This window comes from Megalobrama amblycephala, linkage group LG18, assembly GCF_018812025.1.
Source record: "Megalobrama amblycephala isolate DHTTF-2021 linkage group LG18, ASM1881202v1, whole genome shotgun sequence".
NCBI lineage: Eukaryota > Metazoa > Chordata > Actinopteri > Cypriniformes > Xenocyprididae > Megalobrama > Megalobrama amblycephala.
The window spans coordinates 40,006,128-40,025,358 of record NC_063061.1 but is presented as its reverse complement, the minus strand read 5'-3'; the positions used below and the strand labels follow the sequence as shown (position 1 = coordinate 40,025,358).

The 19,231-nt window shown below is 35.1% G+C and overlaps 1 long non-coding RNA gene across 1 annotated transcript; it reads left to right on the top strand.

Annotated features, from left to right (window-relative positions):
- The first annotated feature begins 1,434 nt into the window (after positions 1-1,434).
- On the top strand, positions 1,435-9,744 carry LOC125252879. The gene is made up of 3 exons (XR_007181299.1): positions 1,435-2,370; positions 6,537-6,717; positions 8,781-9,744. It is a non-coding gene; the product is annotated as an uncharacterized LOC125252879 (long non-coding RNA).
- Positions 9,745-19,231: the final 9,487 nt, after the last annotated feature.

Genomic DNA, 19,231 nt, shown 5'->3' with positions numbered 1-19,231 from the left:
AGTTTATCTGCACCCCGATCCTGTCCTACTAAACATCTCATTAGATTAAGTACCCTATTACACTTCTTTTCTATAAATTCTATATGTATTTTCCAAGTCAGTCTACAATCCATCCATAAACCTAAATATTTAAATTCCACCACTCTTTCCAATGGCTGTTTATATACAACTGAACATCTGGTCCTATCTTTTTCCGAGTAAAAAACTGACAAGATTCTAATGACCATCTCTCAATGCTCCCTACTGCTTTTTGAATTTTTTGAGCAATGAAGGTAATATTTCTTCCTCTTTTCCACAATATTCCATCATCAGCGTGTAGTGCTTTATTAATATCCTGATTAATTCCTTCAAAAATATCATTAATCATGATATTAAATAAAATAGGACTAATAATGCTTCCTTGATGTCACTTCATAATCTCTAGTTTTTTTAAACTTTGTTTCTTATTACCTTGGTTGAATTAGAACCTTTAACCCACAAAAGAATATACAATTTTCTTTAAACAGATTACATAAAGAACCCCATTTGAGAACCCCAGCAGGTGGTGCAAGCGTGTGTTAACAAAGAGCAGAGCGACAGATAGAGCAAGTCATTCATTTCATTCATTAAAACGGATTTACATCAATGGAGCAAGCGGTGTGCATCATTCTTGAAACCTTCATGAACACTTTACAGTTGGTTTTATGACTGTAATTCTCTTCAAATGCTATTGAAGTTAGAAACATTGTGTGTATCTTTGGAGACGGTCCCTAAATTTGCGAATATTCAATCAAAGCCAATTCAATCAAACGTTCAATCAAAGCCACTGGAAGGCATGCCTGCAACCTTTAGCCAAAAGCGCATAGCGGCTAATGTTAACACTCCGCCTCTGGCGGTACGCAGGGAAGGAGATCAGAGGCTGTTTTTTGAATGGAAGTCAATGGATGAGAGGCTTCACTATGCTGATTAAACAGCTTTTGTGGGGAAATAGCTAATCATTTAATTAATCGACGGCCTGTTTGCCAATCTTCAGCATGTTTTACACTAAACACTAAACTTTCGTTGGCAACTATGTGTAGATTTTAGCTTGATAAAAATGTATTTTTTTTAAGAGAAGGCACTGATGTCACTGCCATTACACGATAGGCTGAGAGGTGCCACACGTGATTAAGTTAGTCGTTACTCTTTCTCCAATGATAAGAAATACAGACCCTCTCATCTCCCTATTATATAAAATCTCTGGTTCAATGTCAAGACAACTTTATGCCAGTGTTTCACTGGGAAACGCTTAGCGTAAAACTTTGCACATTACATCCATATTCTGAGACAATCTGCTTGCCTGTAGCCTATGTGAGTTCTGTGGACTTTTATATCACCGTATTTAGTCTATAAAGATAAGTTAAGCGTTCTGTAGGTCCCGATAGCAGGGGACCATATTCTGGAGTATGATGTATTGAGGGAAACCCCAGCAGGGAGACATTTCCAAAGTGTGTGTGTGGGACAAAAAAGCCCAGATAGTAAGATCAGATTTTCAGATATCGGACCACACTGCTGAAAGTGATATATTATAGTATATGTTGTCTGTGCTATAATAAACAAACAAAAAAAAAGAGGCGGTTTGTGATTTTGATCAGTTTTAATCCTTTTTAGGACAGGACTATTACAATCTTAAACAGGATCTACATCCTCCAGATTTGTATAATTCCTTTTATGTGCATCATTTTGTGTCACCTGTGTTGAGAATCTCAGCATCACCCATCTGCCTCCTGGAGAAGATGCCAGCTGCTGCTCACTAACCGAAACTGAAACAAAGAAACTACTGTTGATACACAGTTTTTGCACTGCAATAATTATGTAATAATATCCATTCTACATATGTCAAAATGTAGATTTATTGAAATGAGAGTTTTATTCAAGTCTGCATACTTGCAGACTGGTGTGCAAGCAGCCTTGCCTAAATGTTTTTGTTTTTTTTTGTCGTCAAATAATAGTTTGTCAGTTGCTGTGCTTTCACATTTCAAAATAAAAATGTTATCAAAAATGAGTATAAGCATTGTAAATGCAGTAATACAATTTATACATACCAAACACATAGTCCTCTTCTCTCGTGTCCTCCCCACTGCGCTGCTGGCCGAGGCAATAATCACTTTAGATTTCAAAGGATAAGTAGCTGTGAACTTCCTTCTGTCATGAGAAAGTTGCTGTGCAGCTGATTATTTAGAGATAGCAAAGTGCAGAGAACATCTTCAGCCAATCATACAAACCACTCCTTTGTAGATCTGATTGTCCTGTTGTGTTGTTGTGTATTCTCATGAGATTAAAACTCTCACATCCTCATTTCAGCATGTGTCAGGTCTGTGTGGATGTTTACTCTCTTCAGAACATCACAAGGTGAATAAAACACTTTATCTGTTTTGTTGTTTCACAAAAAGTTTTTATTTATTCATTAATGAGGTGTGTATTACAGTATGAAACTGAAATGTTAAAATTCAAGTTTTGTGTGAACTGTCTCTTTAAGAGTGTTGCAGCCCTTGGCTTCTAGAATACGAGGCAGAGAGTCTGTAATGGGTGCAGTTGTTTTTTATTCTTCTATAACCAGTATAAGCACCGTGAAATCTAAAAGTAAACATGTAGGTTAATAGGCCTTTGGCATAAAACATAAAACAATAATTGGCTCAATTAACATGTGAAACTTAAAACATTTTCCGGTAACAGTCAATGCTGTAGACATTTACATCCTTAAACATTTTCTACACATTAACAACAATAACTAAAAATACACAGCACGTTCCGCTGACCAAGATTGCAAACTTTAGGCTTCCTGCTTCTTGGGTTAGTTGCTAGCTTTATGGTCTCTGGGCTAAACAGCACACAAAGTGTGAACATAAGACAAAGCAACTTAACAAAATGTAAAAAAGAGAGAACAGAGAGCAGAGAGAACAGCACCAGGATTACACAAACTGTGTTAACTTACATAGACGAGACGAGAGAAATATGATGAGTGATCAGGGTCCGTGTACGTTTTGATAGTTTGTTTTCCAATTTGAAATGAAATACGCAGAAACGAGAAAACCGTCGTTTCCCGTTTTTTCGTTTGTTAAAAAAAACGGAAAAACGAGATTTTGACTCGATTTTCGTTTTTTTAGGGTCACGGATAGAAAACGGAAACACGACTTCAAAACTCGTTTTCCACATGTGGGCGGTCATTACACGCCCCTTTCAGCCGATTGGTCAATCAAATCTGAGCCAGTGACGTCATCTTCAGTTCGTTCAACAAAATAATAGTCCTCTGCCGCTATATCAGTAGATGTCATAAATCGGCTTTCTTCTGTGCAACCTAACGCGTATTTCACAGAAATATGTTTGCACAGATAAAAAAAAAGTTTAAAAAAACCTACAGTCAATTTAATTAAGTCTGTTTTTAAGCTGTTTTTTGTAAATGCCTCTACATCTGTTACCAAGCGCATGACATCCTTTGGGCTACTACCACCGATCAATTAGCCTGACTACGTCAGACTTCCTACTTCCGCTCAATTTCATTTCGCTTCTGTACTCAGTCTGATACAGCGTCAGAGCTTTCTGTTTGCCACCGGTCTGGAAACAGCCGGGCCAATCAACGAACAGAGGGTGGGCTGAGAGCCGTGACGTAGATGCTAAGCGCCGAGTTTTACATTGTAGGTTAGAGAAATCGAAAACCGAAACGACCGCGGAAATGGGAAACGAAACACGGGATGCAATTCGCTCTGTTATGGAGAACATTCAACTCTTTTTCAAACTGAAGCCAGAACAAGAAGAGTGTTTGATAAACATTTTAAGTCTTTAAATCTTTAAACAGATTTGAGTTCGATGCATGATGTCTGTGCTTCGATGCGGCTGTACAGGCGCATAACATACGTCATAACTAAACGTATCTGATTGGCTTACGGGTAACCAATGATTTTAAACTTCAGACAAGCGCCCCCTAGCGAGAGAGAAAACACTTCTCTATTATGCCATTCCAGACTCTGTCTACGAAGCAAAGTGAAGTAGCAGAGTCTGGTATTACCAGGCTACCGATCAATAGGCTATACATAATGATAGACTATTAGCTATCTATTATAGATCAGTGGCTACTGCACTCATTTTTTTTTCTTATTTTAATGTTTTGTTTACATTTTATACATTTAAATTCAATCATTTAGCAGACGCATTCCTTGCAGTAGACTATGCAGTCATATTAGAAAATAGGCTATCCACTAGGTGGCAACACCTAATAACGTTATCACCATCGGGGGCTTTTTAGTTTTCCTTAGCTTATAAATGGCCATACAGATTTTATCTCTTAAATTAAACACTTTTATGAACACAGTGAACATTACTATTATATGTCACAGTTTACTTGCTATCCTCACTTTTTCTGTCTTTCCTTCGCTTTTGAATGAATTAGCTATAAATGGCCCTGAACATTTTACTTTCAATTTCGATTTAACGGCTATTGGCGATTCTGCGTCAATTGCTTTAGTGGACAACAGCAAAACAAAAACTCTCGTATATTAAACATGGAAGTTTTATTATCTTTGTAATTATTTTATTATCTTTTATCATCTTTGTAATCATTTTATTTTGTAAATATTCGTGGCTTAAACAGCGGGAAAATTTACTGTATGCAGTTCTGTGGATGTTTTGAAAAACTTAAACTAAACGAAAATTATTGTTGCTTTGTCAATATAATTTCTGTTTTTTCCCCCTGACTTTCAACTGACGCGATCATCGTTTCATTAACCGATAAGATTAGGCTATATTAAATTATAATTAAACGAAATTTGATAAATGTCTGTGAATCATTAAAAAATTCCAGGGGTTTAGTTTTAGCCTACATAAACAAATACCAGAATAAACAACAGAACATGAGGATTCATCATCATCACGCACCTGCAGCGCTTCTGTGAACGGAGAACAAAGGATTCAATTATATAAAAGGAATAAATAGCCTATGTCTATGCGCGAAATTTATTTCACTTAAGTAATTAATATTACCAAAATGAAAAGGGAAAAAATGCGACAATATGAGTGTCGGTTCATTTTTGAGAAGTTCACAGAAAGGAAACCAAGACGGCAGAACATTTCTTTGTTTATTTTACGAGCAATGTTTTGTTTTTATTGTGAGCGTACAAAAATAATAGGCCTATTTAACCCTTCACAGATTCGAATGGTGTTACATATATTTGACCATAAATGTCTAAGTATTAAGTTGTTTCCGCTTTTATAAGAAAATTCAAGTGAACGCGTCGGCGCCTCAAGCACACACAACATCAGTTTTAGTAACTTGACACCACAGCCTGTTAACTGTCAAAATATATACATTCAACCAAATATATAAAAAGTTATAGGCCTACTGCTTATTTTAAGTAGTCTGTGTAGGCTACAATAAAAGCGTTTAAATAATAAATATAGTTTAGCCTCCAAATCGTGAATATTGAAACATTTGGATTTGTGTCAAATTAGAGAGGTAGCCTAGTTATAACGCCGGTTTCTGTTTCAGTTCACCTTTAAATTAATTCGTTTTGGCTTAACATTTATATATTATTTTTGTCATAACTAAAATAGCTATGTAGCTGTAATTTTGATCTTTAATGTTTGATCTTTACATATTCCCTCAATCTTTTAACCAAAGGGTTATTAACATTTCAGCAGGCAATGTTAGGCTAGCTATATAAAATAAATAAAGAGAGATGAGCTATTGTTCGTTTTTCAAAATTGCTTACACTACTTATTTATTGTGATTTATTCTATTTATTCAAAATAGAATAAAATAAAACCTGTAGTTTTTTTTTTTTTTTTTTTTTTTTTTTATCTGTGCTTTTCATCCGCTCCTCTGTGTGGGTAGTTTCACTATGCATATTAAACTATAAACAGCATTACAACAGTCTGTGTGCTGATTAACATTTCTGAAATAAATATTTCTGTGAAATACGCGTTAGGTTGCACAGAAGAAAGCCGATTTATGACATCTACTGATATAGCGGCAGAGGACTGTTATTTTGTTGAACGAACTGAAGATGACGTCACTGGCTCAGATTTGATTGACCAATCGGCTGAAAGGGGCGTGTAATGACCGCCCACATGTGGAAAACGAGTTTTGAAGTCGTGTTTCCATTTTCTATCCGTGACCCGAAAAAACGAAAATCGAGTCAAAATCTCGTTTTTCCGTTTTTTTTAACAAACGAAAAAACGGGAAACGACGGTTTTCTCGTTTCTGCGTATTTCATTTCAAATTGGAAAACAAACTATCAAAACGTACACGGACCGATCAGCAGTTCCTGGGCTCAAAGCCTCAAACCCAGTCACATGAATTACCTGTAAGACCGTGAATTAATTACCTATAGCGGTCTCTAGTGGCCACTTACAAAGAGCTCTAGACAATGATGTTTGACTGATCAGAGTAACTTACTTCAATTTACAAAATCACTTTTCTTTGATTTCAGCTAGGCATCTTAATGTTCTCTGATACTACATTAATTTGACTTTAACTGTTTTAAACTGTTTATGTTGTATATTATGTCTGTGTGATTGAACAGATTCAGATGCAGTGGAGAAAGAAAATCACACATCCAGAAAACTGCTGGAGCCTCAGAAATCACAGAGCAGCAGAAAACAAGAAGACAGAGAGAGAAATGGAGACACAAACCAGTGGACCACGAGAGAGAAGAGGAGAGAGAGCTGTTAAATGTGTCAGTATGGAAGGAATAATGCCAAACTGTGAGTGTTTAATATTTATGACTCTCATTGTCTTGATATACAGGGAAGTCTGGATGGTTGTAACATGGTAACAGTTGTTACACCACCAATCAGGGATAAGATAGGAGTCATATGACTATTTCATTATTTACCCACTTCCTCCCAGATCCCATTTTAATGACTGTCAAGTTTTTTTTTTTGTTTTTTTTTTATAACTATAACTAGTTTGTTTAGTAAACATTTGCAGAGAAAATCATATAACTTAGATTAGAATAAATTGTAGTTTCTCAGAAAAATAACAGAATATCAAGACAGTGGAAAAGAACGACTGATTATTTTCAAAAGCTCCAAATGTTGTGTAATATTCAAGTTGTTGAATATAGATTTGTAATTCTGATGTGTTATGTAGTTCCTGCATATAGACACTAGGGGGCAGAGGGTGAATAGGATGTGATGCAGTGTATGCAAAGAAATGATAGAATAAAAAGGAAAACCGCATGTGTTGAAGCTGATCAAAGATACCCTGCGTTCCATTTGGAAGGGCTCATCCCTGTGCCCTAATCCCTTCAAAGGGTTTACCCTCCGGAGTGAGAACTTCAAAGGGATGAAGAGTGTAGGGGTCAAAAAAACTATTTTTTTGGAACGCACTTCAGCGTCATCTTAACGAGACAATCAAGGAGGAGTAGATTGTGCAAGCTGCGCCCTTTGTTTAACGTTAGTTTATATATTTATTTATTTTTGGTTTCCCGCACCATATTGTATATTGTGTCTATGTATTTGAAACATTTAAATGGACTGATAAAAGGAGCTGTAAAGTATTTTTGTTGAAGTACAATGTCATTTTGACCATAATAATGTACCAAATCTAACTTGTATAAATATTACAGTAGTATAGAAAAACACTATACATACATTTATAGGTAAAATCGAACTCCTATAACCTCCTGTACCCATTCTGTGACATCAAACAATATCCCTGTGCAAAGCATCATGGGGTCAGAAGTGTCCATCAGTTGTTCCCTTTGAAATCCTTCATTCTGAAGGGCCCTTTGAAGTGGCCCGTTTTGAGCACTTCAGTTTGGACCCTTCAATATGGCAGCCATGATTATTTTCACTCCGAAGTGCCCTTTGGATGACGATATATCCCGTTTGGAATGCACCGATAGTCATCTTTTCACAAATAATACATGTTGTTCTTGTCCACTGTCTTTAAAACGTTTCCACAGTGTATAAAAAAGGAACTGATGAGGTTTCAAAGAACAAAAGGTCACATCAGATCAGTTGAGAAGTGTTGGTGAGGATTCTTACTCAACAGACAATAAAAAAATATATGACAAATAAATGTCTGTATGAGGCCATTTTTCAGATCAAAACCAAAAGAAGTGTGTAAAATGTCATTTCTGGACCCAAAAAGCCTGAACTCTATGGGATAAAAACATTGTTATTCTGATTAAGAATATTCACACATAGACACACAAATTTACAGTTTTGTTGTTGTTGTTAGATCTTCATGTTCTTTACACAGGTACACTGGAGTTTATGTTCATTAAGCATAAATACTGCTAAAGAAGTTTGTTCTAGTAGACTAATTTACACACACACACACACACACACACACACACACACACACACACACACACACACACACACACTTGAGTCAAACAGTGGATTTGATCTGTCAATCACAGAAAGAGACATTTTTTGTGTAGTTCTTTTGGATTCTGTTCTTGTTTTTGTCTAATGGTTACATTGCACTCTAGTGGTTAACTCATGAGGGCTGAGGCATTCTAACAGGGGTTTGAATTGGTGCCTTTTGCAGTGAGCAAATGTGGGTACTTTTTGTGTAAATGTTTTGGGCTCTCTAGATCAAAAATTACAGATGCTGAAACAAAACGTGTTTCAACCAAACCTGATCTCCTGTTACTGTTTTACACTCATAATGTCACAGTGTCACATTCAGAGAGATTCAGAGTCACAGATGAAAGTTCACAGATCTGTGATTGTGTTTCATTGACAGAATGTGTTATAGATTGACAACAAAAAACAAATCCAATAATAATCTGATATATATTTGTGATTTCTAGTCTCAGATGATCCAGAAGATCCTGTAAAGATTGATTCTGATGTCAAAAATGAGGAGAGATTCTCTCATCAAAACCCTTCATCATGTTCTCAAGAACACACAACATCACTGATGAAGACCAGAACATCATCATCATCATCAGAATACAGTCTGTTCACTTCTGGATGGTTTCAGCTTTTACAGACTCATCTGATCACAAATAACCAGACTAATGAACTGATCCTTATTAACCAGTGTACATACAATATGTAGATAGTCTCGATAGTATTACTGCAGATGTAAGGAAGAAAGTATCATATATTATTATTATTATTGTAATAATTCAATTACAACACTACGTTCATATATATGGTTTGAAATCCTCTTCAAAAATCATTTCTGGAAATCAGTTTCAGTCTGACCACTCTGATTGGATTTTGTGTGGTTTATGTGACTTTCTCACGGCATGTAAAACATAAATTTCAGACGTTGTTATAGAAAACATGCTGAAAGTTCCTGCAGAAACAAGTCTACCAACACAACTTCATGTGAGAATATCACATGGACACAAATCAGATCTAAACAGTTGAGATACATAATGAGGATGTCAATAATTTCAGATCAGATTCCAGTCGGATACACAGATAATCGGATTTGGACTGACAGTGTGAACGTAGGTCAGTCCGTTCTGAATAAATCCTTTAGTTTAAAGATGCTCATGTGAATAACCTTTATATAGTTGTGTTGAGTTTGTGTTTGTTCTGAGAATAGAATTTGTCTTTTCCTCACCTGGATCCCTCCACAATGTGTAACATTATCATCTCTATACTGTAATGAAATCATTAATGTGACGTTCACTACTGTAACTGTGACTGTATTATCTGTGCATAACTGATCGATCTTAACTGTGATGTAGAAATATGCATTTTCCATGAAGCTGCTTTGAAACAATGAAGTGCTGTACAAATAAATGTAAAAGTGAAGAATAAATCTCTCTGAAATAATCCTGATCCAGATTCATGTAAAGAAACTCAAACATCATATTATTGAAGTCAAATAGTGTTGATCTAAAATATGACTAGTGCTGTTTTGATATTATTGTGAAGGTTTGAATGAAGATCTCTTCAGTTTCAGCTTTAATATCCTAAAGCAGGCTGTGATTGTGCTTTTATTGATGGAGTTTATGACAGAATGACTTTTATTCTCCAGTTTCTGTCGTTTCACACTGAAGATCTGTTTCTCTTTCTGACAGAATCATTTCTGTTCTTACCAGAGACTGTGTTTCTGATTCATCTGTCAGCAGATCATCATGATGATGATGTTTCATATCAAGCTCATCTTCATCATCTCCTAATGGAAGAATATATTCATAAACTCATATCAGTCATAAATACACAACAATGAGTCTCATTATAATACATTTTCCTCATTTAAAAGCTACTGATATAATTTCTGTTGAAGATGTTAAAAAAAATGCAATCTAAGATGAAAATAAATTAACTCATTTATAACAAATAGAACAAACCTTTAACAGTTGTGAAAAAATTATTCAAATCAACTGAGAGAATCTCTGATTTCAGATCCATATTGTTTCCTGAGGTTAATTTTATAACTCAGATCTGATAAACTCCATCATTGAATCATCTCTGATTTATTAACAGTGATTGACATCAGCAGCTCATTAGAGACTTTAATGAGAAGAACTGAAGCTGATCAGAACAACAACAGATCAATACTTACTGAACACTGAATATCTACTGTTTAAATCCGGCCTCTTTGGCGCCCCCTAGCGAGATTGCGCCCTTTGCATTTGCCTATACTGCCTATATAACAGGCTCTGGCCCTGATGATGACTGCATGCTCAAGAGTTAACTTTCTGTAGACGGATGTCTCCAGACATTGTTCAAAAAATTAATATAGCTTAGTGCAACACTTTGAGCTATTTATCTCCAAGTAATTTATGCTAGCTTTGATTTGTTCAAAATGTTTATATTCCCATGAATTACAGTTGATGACAATCATTGATGTCCCCTTGCAGTTTTGTGATGTTAAAAAGAAATTGAATCCTTTGTAGGTTCAGAGTTAGTACCTAGTTTTATATACACAGTGCATTCATAAAATATTCACACTTTTTTTGTCTTGTTACAGCCTTATTCCAAAACAGATTAAATTCATTATTTTCTTCAAAATTCTACAAACAATACTAATGCAACGTGAAAGAAGTTTGCTTAAAGGTGCCCTAGAACTTTTTTTTAAAAGATGTAATATAAGTCTAAGGTGTCCCCTGAATGTGTCTGTGAAGTTTCAGCTCAAAATACCCCATAGATTTTTATTATTCATTTTTTTAACTGCCTATTTTGGGGCGTCATTATAAATGAGCTGATTCAGGGCTCCTGGCCCTTTAATTCTCATTCTCCACGCCCACAGAGCTCGCGCTTGCCTTGAACAGTGCATAAACCAGTGCCCAAGGAAGTTGACCGGAAGTTGAAGTCGGCCGCGTGCCGCCATCTTGTAGCAGAACTTCACTTGCGTTAGCATCCCCATTGACTCCCATTCATTTTGGCGTCACTTTGACAGAGAATAACTTTACATCTGAGGCGTTTAAAGACTCCATTTGTCCATTATTTATTTCTAAAGATACACGACAATGTATAAAGGGCTCCATTACCTTCTATGTTACATTATGGCCCCGTAGAAACAGTTTTTGTAAAAATAGGCTAACGATTGCGTCATAACCACTCGACTCTCTGTCGCACAGTAGAGAAATTACCGTACAGACAGGAGGAGAAGCTCGCAGGCAATAGTATGCATTAACTTAATATGGCGTACTGGCGTTACATTTTAAAATACTATACAAAATAATTAATCAGAATACTTACTCCTGCTCACTCACGCCAAAGAACTCCCCGCTCAAGCTCGCCGTCTCTGCAAGATTAACGATGGCAGTTTGCACGCACAGCTACTAGAAGATTTGCATCTGTCAGACAGGTTGCTGACGTCATCAAGCTTAGTTTGAGTCTGCACGTCAGAAACGGAAGTGCTAAAAATCGCTAAAAATGGGCTTCACTTGTCTCAATTGAGTTCCAATGGGGTCGCTGTGTCCATTTCTTTTACTGTCTATGGCATAAACAAAGTTTACACAGCTAATATAACCCTCAAATGGATCTTTACAAAGTGTTCGTCATGCATGCAGCATGCATCCGTCGGATTATGTGAGTATTGTATACTGTTATGTTTACATTTGATTCTGAATGAGTTTGATAGTGCTCCGTGGCTAAAGCTAACATTACACACTGTTGGAGAGATTTATAAAGAATGAAGTTAAACATGAATTATACAGACTGCAAGTGTTAAATAATGAAAATAACGACAGTCTTGTCTCTGTGAATACAGTAATAAACGATGGTAACTTTAAACACATTTAACAGTACATTAGCAACATGCTAACGAAACATTTAGAAAGACAATTTACAAATATCACTAAAATTTTCATGATATCATGGATCATGTCAGTTATTATTGCTCCATCTGCCATTTTTCACTATTGTTCTTGTTTGCTTACCTAGTCTGATGATTCAGCTGTGCACAGATCCAGACGTTAATACTGGCTGCCCTTGTGTAATGCCTTTAATAATGTTGGGAACATGAGCTGGCATATGCAAATATTGGGTCGTACATATTAATGATCCCGACTGTTACGTAACAGTCAGTGTTATGTTGAGATTCGCCTGTTCTTCTGAGGTCTTTTAAACAAATGAGATTTATATAAGAAGGAGGAAACAATAGAGTTTGAGACTCACTGTATGTCATTTCCATGTACTATTTTTCATTCGAGGGCACCTTTAAATTTTTGCAAATTATGCAATAGCATTATGCAAATACAAAGTTCTGGCATGAAACTTTAATGGGCAGGCTAATAGGTCCTTTAACTCAACCTGCTAATAATCACATCATTATCTATAGGACACAGATGATTGGTTCCTGCCGTATTAGTAGCCAATGAGCTTGCGTGCTTAATCTTTGAATACATGAGTTAGCATTAGCTTAGTAGTGCAGCGTGCTTCAGAAACCCTCCACCTTCCCCAGCTCCACCTGTACAGATCTGCTACGGTTATTCATGTACGCTATATTGTACAGCAGCAGCATGTCTTACTTGCTCACAGCAGCGGGTCATGTATGTATTGGCAGTAGCAAGTCCCGTACTTGCTCTGCAGCAGCAGCAGCAATAAACATCAGCAGCGTAGCAGATCTATTCTGCCAAGACCAAACATATCTACATTGTCATATCCATTACCATGCCACAATCCGAGAGTTGTCATGACAGAACTAGATCTACAGGTTTTGTACACTTATGAGTCAGAGGTGTGAGCTTGGAAAATGAAGCACACCAGGTATGTTTGAAAATATAAATCAGTACATGTTTCATGACCTTTCATTTACATCACAGCACTTTAAGTTAATAATTTCAGTTAACAACAGACAATGAAACATAGGCTAATTTAAAGGATTAGTTCACTTTCAAATTAAAATTTCCTGATAATTTACTCTCCTCCATGGCATCCAAGCCGTTCATGTCTTTCTTTCTTCAGTCGAAAAGAAATTAAGGTTTTTGATGAAAACATTCCAGGATTTTCTCCATATAGTGGACTTCACTGGAGTCCAAACAGTTGAAGGTCAAAATTACAGTTTCACTGCAGCTTTCTACACGGTCCTAGATGAGCAATAGCTCATTTTTAAAATAACTCAAAAATAACTAATTTTCTAAAAAATACAATTTTATACATTTTAACCATAAATGCTCATCTTGAACTAGCTCTCTACTTCTTCTCTATTTGAATTCCAGCAGTGTAGACACTGCTAAGTGTATTACTGCCCTCCACAGGTCAAAGTTTGAACTAAATTGTCATATACAATATGTTAGTGCAAGTATATATGACAATTTAGTTCAAACTTTGACCTGAGGAGGGCAGTAATACACTTAGCAGTGTCTACACTGCTAACTCGGGTCCTCAGCGTGGTAACGCTAAATGCTAACCACAAGACCACACTGACACTGCTAATAATGGTCGTTCGCAGTCCTAAGTTGACTCTTAGTCCCCAAAACCTTGAGGGAAAAAAAAAATAATAAGTGAGTAAACAATCAGTAATTTAGTTCGGGCGCCAGACAAGTATACACTTGCCACAGATAATAATAAGATAATCACCCTTGATAGATAAAAAACAACAACAACAAAAAAACATCTGTTACATAAATTTATATAATAAAGAAAAACAATAAATTGAATGCAACTTTCTTTGTCTTTTAATGAAATATTTAGTAGGTTGGCAAATTTTACTAGACTACAAAACAACTCAACTTCAAAAGAAAGAATAAGGAAATTGTAAATAAGAAAATAAAAAAAAACCCTTTGAATTACTATTCAATATGAATCAACTTTGAAAAACAAAACAAAACAAATATACAAACACCAGAAAAAATTTATTCTGTGTATACGTGTGTGTGAGAGAGATGAAAGAAAAAATGTATGTCTGTGATTAAAGCAACACTGACCAAGTCGGCAGCACGGGTGGTGTCTAAGTGACTCGGGTACATCGGCGTCGTCAGTCTTTTTTTCTTTCTTTTTATGCACCACCAAGCAGACGAATTTTAGGAATATAGTACAACTCTCCAGTCCAGTCCCCAAACTTGATGAAGAGCATTCACCGGCCGACGACAACGCCCGCTAGCGACAGGCTAAACAGGTAGCACCCCACCTCCTCGCCATGATTCCCAGAAACATAAAATCCACCCACAAGGACTGCCTCCAAAGGGAACATAACGTCTCTGGTCAGTTGAACCTGCCTCCAGTGTCTAAACCTCGCCCATATATACCTTCACTCTTCCCCTTAATTAGTCCTTTCCTCCAATCCTGATGCTTATAGTTTAGGTGACAGGCGGTGTCAAAGAACATGAAATAAACAGAGGCAGTACAGAAAATATCTATACTGCCACAATAGCAACATGAAAATTTGATATGTCACATGCCGAATTAGAATGGCCTGATTTCCTGGAAGTCAAAGAAACAGTCCACAGTTGCTTCATCTACATGTACATCTACATGTATATGACACTGGCTGCGACCACACAGAACAGCATGTATCCTGTGCAGCTGAACCACATGGAAAATGTCTGTATGAGCCAAATCTGTGAAGATAACTGGTGCCAGTGCTCTGTCAAAGTGTGTCGACAGATGTAAACATGTTGATATACAGTATTATTTCACTCAGTGATGGTAAAATGACAATTGAGTATTGACCGACACTATATAAAATAAAATTGTAAAAAAAAAAAAAAAAAAGGTCAATGACTGTCAGCTACGGCTGCCAAACAAAAACCTTAAAATTAAAGTAAAATATTCTAATAGAAATAAAGTGCAAAAAACTTTAACAGAAATTTTCATTAAACTTTTTTTTTTTTAACAGAAAAATACTGTTGTTTTATACATATATCCTGAATAGTTATAAACAAAACACATTCACTGTAAACTGTGAATCTCTTGTATTTAACCAGAAAGAGCACACATGGGTGAATTAATGTAACTATACTTCACTGCCTCTGAAATAAAGCAACACGCAGCACAACACCAATGTTTTCTGGCTCATCCTACTGAAGCACAGGCTCTACTCTCCAGCACAACGGTGACCCACAAAAATTCAGATCAACTCTGAACATCACAAAACAAGCTGCTAAAGTCACAGTAAAGCTTTGTTGATAGTCACCATTGTTGAGATTCATATGTTGATTACTGATGTCTCAATAATAAAATAAAAACACAAGGCTGAAAACATTTTCTGCATAATGACTTAAAAATCAGAATACAGTACAGGTTATCATACTATGATTCCACAATATCACAAGGTTACAGCAAATCATATGAAATTAACAGTTAACACTATGTGTCAACTATATCTTTAACAAGCAGCCAAAATCATCTGATCAGTTTCTCCTGCATTTTTTGCTGACAAACATACATCAGAAACACACAGATAAAGCACTCAGAGAAAAACAGAAAAAAATGCTGGCTGATGTCATGACTAAACCTGTGACAAAGTTTAAGTTAGAGAAATTCAAGAGTTTTTTGTTTGGTATCTTGCAGCACAAAGCTGTGTTTGTTATGTTTTGTTATTATAGTGGTGTACTGTACAGTATGAGAGCAGGTGGGGGTGTTAATGTTTGTAATGGGTGTGTCCTCATACTGCATCACATATATATGTGACCCCATTATGCATAAATGGATATATGTGAAAAAAAAACCATGTGGTATGTGTGTGTGTGCATATTTTCCTCCAGATAATTTACAGTTTTTCTCAATCAGTGTTAACTGTTTTGAGAGCAGTTACATTACTTTGGAGAAATGTGTCAAATCAATTGAGAAAAACTGTAAATACATCATTTCAGATTAATATTGCTCTATAGTTGTAATATAGTGATGTGTCTACCTCTACAGGAGATGAAGGATAAAGTTTTGAAACCAACATCAATAATAAACATTTACAGGTTTCAGTTTATCAGAAAGTGCAGATGCATCTACTTTAATATTTTAATAAAGTAAAAAGAGTTTAATAGAAACTATTAAACATGGACATAGTTTTTATTATTATTTGCGAATCATTATTGAAGTCAAACACAAAGATGAAGGTTTCAGGACCAGAACCAGCATCTCTTTAGATTCCTCTCTGTTCCTAAGAAAGAGAAAAACAGTGAATGAAGTGAATAATTGATGTTCTTCCAGAGAATCTTTCTGGATTCATCTGTTAAATGATGCTGGATGAAGTATTGTTTCATATCTCTATTTAAAAAAGACAGTTTTAACATTATATAAACTATGGAAGCATATTCATGTTAATGTTCAGAATGAGCCTTATTCACCAAGTGTGGTTTTTCAGGAGCTCTTGAGATATATATATATATATATATATATATATATATATATATATATATATATATATAGTGTCACATATATATATATATATATTAAATAAATAAATAAAACTAAGGGAGAAAAAACATCAATAATAATGTGTATACTGAAACAGAAGACTTATGTATTGTACAGATTTGTTATGCACTACAGCTGTATAAATAAAATATGTATATGTATTTACTCAATGTTTTAATGTTCTGCCAACAGAAGAGATACAATAAGATGCACCAAGCCTATAATGATCAAGAGAGAAATAATATTGAAATGTGTAGAAATAGACATAAATCATATGTAGAATTTCTCAAATCTTCACAGCAGATCTCTATTGTTCACTAAACAGATTCACATCATTGTTCTTGATCTACAGCAGTTACTGCACTTTTTCAAAGCAATTACATAGAAATTTCTATGTAATCTCTCTCTATTTGTTTTGTTTAAATTACAGTAGATGGAGAGAGAGATGAAGACACAAACAAGAGAAAACATGAAGATTGTGAAGATTGTCAGATCATGTCTGTGTTTCTGAAATATATGATATTAAATGTCCATATATATATATATATATATATATATATATATATATATATATATATATATATATATATATATATATATATATATATATATATTGTTTTGTGATGCGTCTCTAAGCACCTTTACCTTATTTTTATTATTCTCAGGTTAGGTAAGAAAGTCAAATCTGACCTAAATTATAAGCATTTTAAAAATACTTACAATCAGACAGAAGACTTCTCCGTGGTCTGTTCAGGCTCAATGACTTAAATGAATGCCACATGAGGCCGAGTTTAGTTATAAAGTTATAAGTTCATTTATTTATTACATTAATACTACTAACATTACATATATTCTACTATCATTCTATACAAGTAATTAAAGTATAAGTATTGAAAAGTTCTTCAGTCAAGGCAATATCAGCGATGGAGGCATCATCAGCTGGTTCTGGTGTCGGAGGTACAGCCTCAGGTGTGAAGCAGCCCCTCCTGCTCTCTTCATGGTCCAGCCTTTTATAGACTATCTGACCACTTGAGGTCATCTTCTTGGGAATTCCCCTCATCTGAATCTATATATAGAGGCCTCTCCTCTTTGTTCTGGACTCTTCTCCTCTGGTGCGTCCTGATCTTCTGATCAAGACATCCTTCAACGATTCAAAGACATTCTTCAAAGATTGCCTTTCTTTCTAATACATGTTATTTCATTTCTATTACTAACATGTTACTAACAAATGCATTTCCACTTGTTTTGTATTCTTTCATAAGTGATTAATACATGCAATAAAGGCATTACAATACCAGTTGTCTGTCATTCTTTACTAGTTAATACATGCTTTAATAAAGACGTTACAATACCGGTTGTCTTTCATTCTTCAGTGGTTAATATATATGCTATTGGGCTCTTTTTCTTTCTACATTCTTTTGATGTGATCACATCTTTTTGTTTACATGAACAGTTATCAACCTTTTTGTTTACATAAACAGCTATCAAACATTCTGTTTATATGAACAGCTATCAAACATTTTATTTCACTGTTTACCCATAAACAAGTTATCTATATAACTCTCATAACAGCTGTACTTCATAAACAGCTAACTTCTGTTTATCTTCAAATCAAAGTTGTGTTGTTATTGTTCTTTATAAATCACTTATTTCAATAAAGGTATTTTTTTCTTAAATCACAGTTGTATTGTCATTATTATTCTTTATAAGCAGAAGAGGTACAATAGCCTAGAAAAGTTGCATTTCCTATTGAAGCAGGGTGTGGCTCACATCAACAAAAAAAAAAAAAAAAAAAAAAAATATATATATATATATATATATATATAAAAAACTTGGATGCCCCTAAAATAAAAATAAATTATTCTTGATCCGACTTGTGACTCATGATCCGCTCTTGCTCACGACATGAAATTTTTCGGTACTGTACTATGTTTTAATAGAGAAAACGTAGTTTCATATTTATGTTTAAATCCATTTATTTGATTATGAAAAGTGAACAGCATGAGAAAGATGCATAAAATATTGTGAGTCATGGAGTGGGTCAGACATGATTTTGACCACTTCATTAAGTTTTGTTTTGTAGAAAGAATTTCTTTAAAGTAAATTTCGTTTTGTAAAAATTGTATCTTAATTTTAATCAATATTTCATCAACCAATTGCCTGGATTTAATGAATAAGAAGCAAATATAGCAGAAAATATAATCATGGCATGGAGGCGCGGGCGCGATCACTGGCGCGTGAACTGGAGCAAAACATGAACCGAAACTCAGCGGCTGCTTGCCTCGCAGACATGAGAAATATATCTATAAAAAGCTTGAGATAACTACTTTAAAACGAAATAATTAAAAATGAATAGAAATAGGCCACTCTGATGTAATTCGAATGAAATGCGCATTATGCGGAGATGAGTCAGCGATGACAACTTCATATTTGCAGCCGATTCAGAAAACATTTCTTTATTAATAAACAATTAAAATGTCTCCTTGATGTTTCT